This window comes from Gossypium hirsutum, chromosome A13 (genome assembly GCF_007990345.1).
Source record: "Gossypium hirsutum isolate 1008001.06 chromosome A13, Gossypium_hirsutum_v2.1, whole genome shotgun sequence".
NCBI lineage: Eukaryota > Viridiplantae > Streptophyta > Magnoliopsida > Malvales > Malvaceae > Gossypium > Gossypium hirsutum.
In genome coordinates this window covers 81,774,439-81,779,723 of record NC_053436.1, presented here as the reverse complement: position 1 = coordinate 81,779,723, position 5,285 = coordinate 81,774,439, and the positions used below count along the sequence as shown (strand labels likewise).

The following is a 5,285-nucleotide window of genomic DNA, read 5'->3' as shown; positions in this document are numbered from 1 at the left end:
ATGGAACGTCGAGCAGAGTTCTAATGTAAACTTGAGATACGTCAGCTCGACGATCTCCAAGAAGAGCCCCCCGGGTCAGTCGTTAGGAGGGCTTGAATCGCGTTAGCCAATTGAATCTGTTCGAGTAGCGGCCCACACCTAGGGGTCGGGCCCGTAATATCTGATATAATTCCTCTTAGAGTCCCAAGGGAACCTGGAGAAATAGGTTCCTAATCTCTGTGGTAAGACCCGAGGATGAGGTTGCTCATTTCCTCTTCTTCGAGGCGAAAATAGCGGTCTTCTTACCACGTGAGGATGACATTGTACTCAAAAAGAAGGAGCTTGGGACGTCAGAATCGGTGTTGTAGGCGGCACACTGGCGTGGGAGTAGGGGTTGTGAAGTTGCAGCAGCTAGGGTTAGGGTTTTTTGGGGAGGGAGATGATGAATAGTGAGGGGTTTATATAGATTTTGGGGCACACGGCCGTGGGACACGCCCTTGTGGCCTAAGTTTTGCCCGTATGTTTCGCGAATTTTGAATTTGGGCGCGTCTGACATTTGGCACATGCCCGTGTTCTTTGGGCGTGTGGGTGCACACGGCCGTGTCCTACTTCGTTCGCTTCTCTCACGCCAGTGTACATAGGTCCACGCCTGTGTTTGTTTTGATAGTGTCGACCACGGGTGGATAGTAGGGGCGTGTTGCATGCTTGTGTTACATTATCAGTTTCAACCATGGTCTCAAGGCACGGGCGTGTCTCACGCCAGTGTTGTTTTGGCAGTTTTGCCCACGGCCATGTCACACGGCCGTGGCAACTTATTACATCCCGTGTTGGGACAAAATCTTGCCCTGTTTTCACACGGCCTAATGCACGCCCGTGTGCCTTGCTGTGTGGTCTTTGAAAGTCTACATTCCATGATTCGGTTAGTATGTTAGATGTTAAAAACTAAAATTTTAAAGAAATTAACACTGTTAGTGATCAGGTTGCCTCCCGAGAAGCAGTTATTTATAGTCTAAGCTTGACTTACCTCTCTTCTGCATGGTCAAGGTGGTATGAGGAGTTTACACTCCTCATCCCTGCTATCAACTTTATCAACATAAGGTTTAATACGGGTATTGTTTACCTTAAATGTGCCGAATTTGGGATGAATTACCTTCACTGTACTATATGGGAAAGTACTGAGTGCCGTAAGAGGAGTTTCTTCATTAGGTTCAGGAGTGGCAATGCAAGGATCTGCTGCATCTAGTAGTACTTTGTCTCCAACCTTAAGTTGATTTGGTGAGGTATTGAGCTTGTCCTGGCTCGGTTTTGGTTTATCAGGTGTTCTCGGTTTCTGTGTCCACCATTCATCTAGCTCTTCGATTTGTAACCTTCATTCTTTATAGATAGGTCCTTTGTTGTTGTTTGAACACGGCTCATATGTATTCTTCGAAACTGTTTCCTGCATAGAGGGTGTCACCACATGATCAGTACTAGTAGAATGATTTATACAACCACCTTCAACTTTTGATGTGTTACTTGAATTACGATCTTGAAAGGTGATTGTTTTCTCTCCCACACGAAGTATGAGTTCACCTGCACCAACATCAATAATGGTTTTAGCAGTCGCTAAAAAGGGTCGTCCTAAAATTAGAGGTGCGTTACTATCCTCTTCCATGTCTAGAATAACAAAGTCTACTGGGTATATAAATTTATCGATCTTAACAAGAACATCTTCAATGATACCCCTAGGAAATCCAATGTTTTTATCAGCTAATTGAATGCACATCCTAGTTTGTTTGGGTTTCCCAAGACCTAGTTGTTTAAACATTTTATAAGGCATAACATTAATGCTTGCCCCTAAGTCAGCAATGCATGATGAACATCTAAACTACCAATTAAACAAGGAATCGTAAAACTCCCTGGATCCTTCAATTTGTTGGGTAGCTTATTCTGTAATATTGCTGAGCAAATTGCATTCAACTCCATATACGATACCTTCTCCAACTTTCGTTTATTTGTTAAAAGCACTTTTAAAAACTTGACTGTGTTTGGCATCTGCGAAAGGGCTTCAATAAATCGTAAGTTAATATGTAGTTTCTTTAAAAGTTTAAGGAATTTACCAAATTGTTCGTCTGATCGGTCTTTCCTTGTCGCATTAGGGTATGGCACACGAGGTTTATATTCTGTACTCATCGGCTTTGGGTCATTTTGGCCTACCTCATTCTTACCTTTGCTTACCACTATTTCTGGCCTTGGTTTTGCAACTAACCATTCCTCATCTTGAATGGAAATCGCGTTGAATTGGTCTCTTGGGTTAGATTCAGTGTTGCTTGGTAGGCTTCCTAGTGGTCTTTCAGATATCAATTTAACGAGCTGACCTATCTAAGTTTTGAGCCCTTGGATCGACGCTTGTTGATTTTTAAGTGCTGTCTCGGTATTCTAAAAATGAGTTTCTGACACTGAGATAAATTTTGTTAGCATCTCTTCAAGGTTTGGCATTTTCTCTTATTGGTAGGGTGGTTGTTGGAAGCCTGGAAGTGGTGGTCTCTGATTCTCTTGGCCTCCCCATGAAAAATTTGGGTGGTTCCTCCAACCTACATTGTAAGTATTGCTATAAGGATTGTTTTGAGATCGAGGATTGTTACTCATGTAATTTAACTACTCGTTTTCCTTTTTGTGGCCATAAGGTGGATATTTTGAACTGCTTGATCCACCTCCACTTGCTTCGTACTGCATTACTGGATGAACCTATGAAGACTTAAGAAAACCATCAATTTTTTTATTCAAGATTTCTACCTGATTAGAGAGCATGGTGACCGAATCGACGTTATAAACATTGGCTATTTTTGTTGGCTTTGTCCTCATGACTTGCCACTGATAATTATTCAGTGACATCTCTTCTATAAATTCATAAGCATCTTCAGGTGTCTTATCATTGATGGTTCCGCCAGCGGCTGCATCGATCATCTGTCGAGTCGAAGGATTTAGGCCATTACGAAACGTTTGAACCTATAGCCAGAGTGGTAACCCATGGTGAGGGCATCTTCTCAAGAGGTCCTTGTATCTCTCCCATGCATCGTAGAGTGTTTCTAAATCCATCTGCACAAAAGAAGAGATATCATTATGTAATTTAGCCGTTTTAGCCTGCGGAAAATATTTTAATAAAAACGTTTCGGTCATTTGTTCCCAAGTAGTGATTGATCCTCGTAGTAATGAGTTCAACCACTGTTTAGCCTTATTCCTCAATGAAAAGGGAAACAGTTGAAGGTGAATGATGTCATCATAAACACCATTGATTTTAAAAGTGTCACAAAACTCTAAGAAATTTGCCAAGTGAGCGTTGGGATCCTCGTCCTGCAAACCATCAAACTGAACAAATTGCTGTATCATTTGAATTGTGTTAGGTTTCAGTTCAAAAGTATTTTAGCTACAGTAGGTCTAACTATGCTCGATTCAGTTCCTGTTAAAAAAGGTTTAGCATAATCATACATAGTGCGCGGAACAGGATTCTCATTAATAGCAATCGCAGGAGGTAGCAATTTTCTTGGTTTTCAGCCATCTCCTCGGTTGTGGTTGAAGTATCATCCTCTTGCTCTTCCTCTGTGTATCGTAAGGTTCACCTTATTTCTCTTTGGTTTCTGCGAACTATATGATCGAGCTCACTATCAAACAGTAACGGTCCTGACGGGTTTCTTCTGGTCATAAACTAGAAAAACCTATCAGAAGAAAATAAATGAAGAATTAGAAAAGAAAATAAAAATTTAAATTGCAATAAAAGTAAAAATGTTAAAGTAATAAAAATCGAGTGTTCCTAATATCCTAGTTCCCCGGAAATGGTTCCAAAAACTTGGTACGTGATATTCGTGATAGGTTTTAAAGATTTATGGAAGAATCGTTCTTGAGACTAACTTATTATCAAGATTAAGGCAAGTGTACCTATCGAATAGTAGTATAGTTCAGCAAGACCGGATTGTCGAACCCAAAAGAACTACAAGTACTAGCATTTACTTCCTTTTTATTATCTAGCCTAAAAATTAAGAGGTTTGGTTATCTAAACTAATTTTTAACTAAGAATGCACAGAAAGAAAATTTGGGAAAATACTTTTGAGAAAATTCGATTGATTAAGACAATACCTAAGGAAAAATCCACCTAGACTTCACTTGTCATTTGACTCTAAATCAGACATTTATTCATTTGACTTGATCCGTAGAAACCCCTAAGTTATATTATTATCTCTCTCAAGACTAATAACGTCTAACCCTAGGTTGAATAATTGAAATCTCTTTCTAATTAACACCCTAAAATTGCATTAAATCGATCTATGGATTCCCTTATTAGGTTTCACCCTAATTCGGCAAAATCTTATCACCCTATCTCTGGGCATGCAATCAACTCCGCTTAATAATGACAAATTTACTCTTAGACAGGGTCTATTCCTCCTCTGAATAAGAGCTTAACTTGAATTAATATCCTGGAATATCAAAACAAGAATTAAGAACACATAATTAAGAACAAGTAAAATATTTATCATACAATTCAAATAATAATAACAAGATCCGTCTTAGGTTTCATTCCCCTTAGGTATTTAGGGGGTTTAGTTCATATTTATGAAAGAAAACATCTCAAAAGCATAAAGATAACAAAACATAAGAAAACACAAAACTCCTGAAGGAACTTAAAGGGAGATCTTCAGTCTTGATGATGAATCTAGCTTCTGAGATGGATCAATCGGCTTTCCTTGAGTAATTCCTTGTTTCCTTCCTTGTGTCCCCCTTCTAAGTGCCTCCTCAGGTGTTTAAATAGGCTTTAGAATGCCTAAGAGCCCTAAAAATTGGCCTTTTCTGAATAGGGTTATACTTGGGCTCGACAAGGACACGCCCGTGTGCGATTACTCCAGCCCGTGGTCAAGGCTGTTGAACAAGCATGGTCGTGTAGTATACCCGTGTAAGTCGTGCTTCAATCCTGCCAAAGGGACACGACCGTGCCACACGCACGTGTGAGAAAGTCCAGGCCGTGTTGATTTCCCACGTGGGTCCATTTTCTCTGTTTTCGGCCTGTTTCTTGCTCTTTTTACACTCCTATGCTCTCCTAAGTATAAAACATGAAATTAAAGGATTAGGAGCATCGAATTCACCAAATCTATGGAGAAACCATTCATAAATAAGCTAAGCATGTGATCGCGATTTTCGTGACAGGTAAGTTTTAAATATTTATAATTAATCGTTCTTTAAACTATCTATTATCGCGATGTAGGCAAGTGTACCTGTCGAACAATAGTATAGTTTTAACAAGACCGGATTGTCAAACCCAAAAGAACTAAAAGTAC

General features: G+C 39.9%; 1 non-coding gene across 1 annotated transcript; it reads left to right on the top strand.

The window, feature by feature from the left end:
* The first annotated feature begins 2,983 nt into the window (after positions 1–2,983).
* Positions 2,984–3,089, top strand: LOC121213116 (small nucleolar RNA R71). Its single transcript, XR_005908484.1, has one exon. It is a non-coding gene; the product is annotated as a small nucleolar RNA R71 (small nucleolar RNA).
* The last annotated feature ends 2,196 nt before the right edge of the window (positions 3,090–5,285 follow it).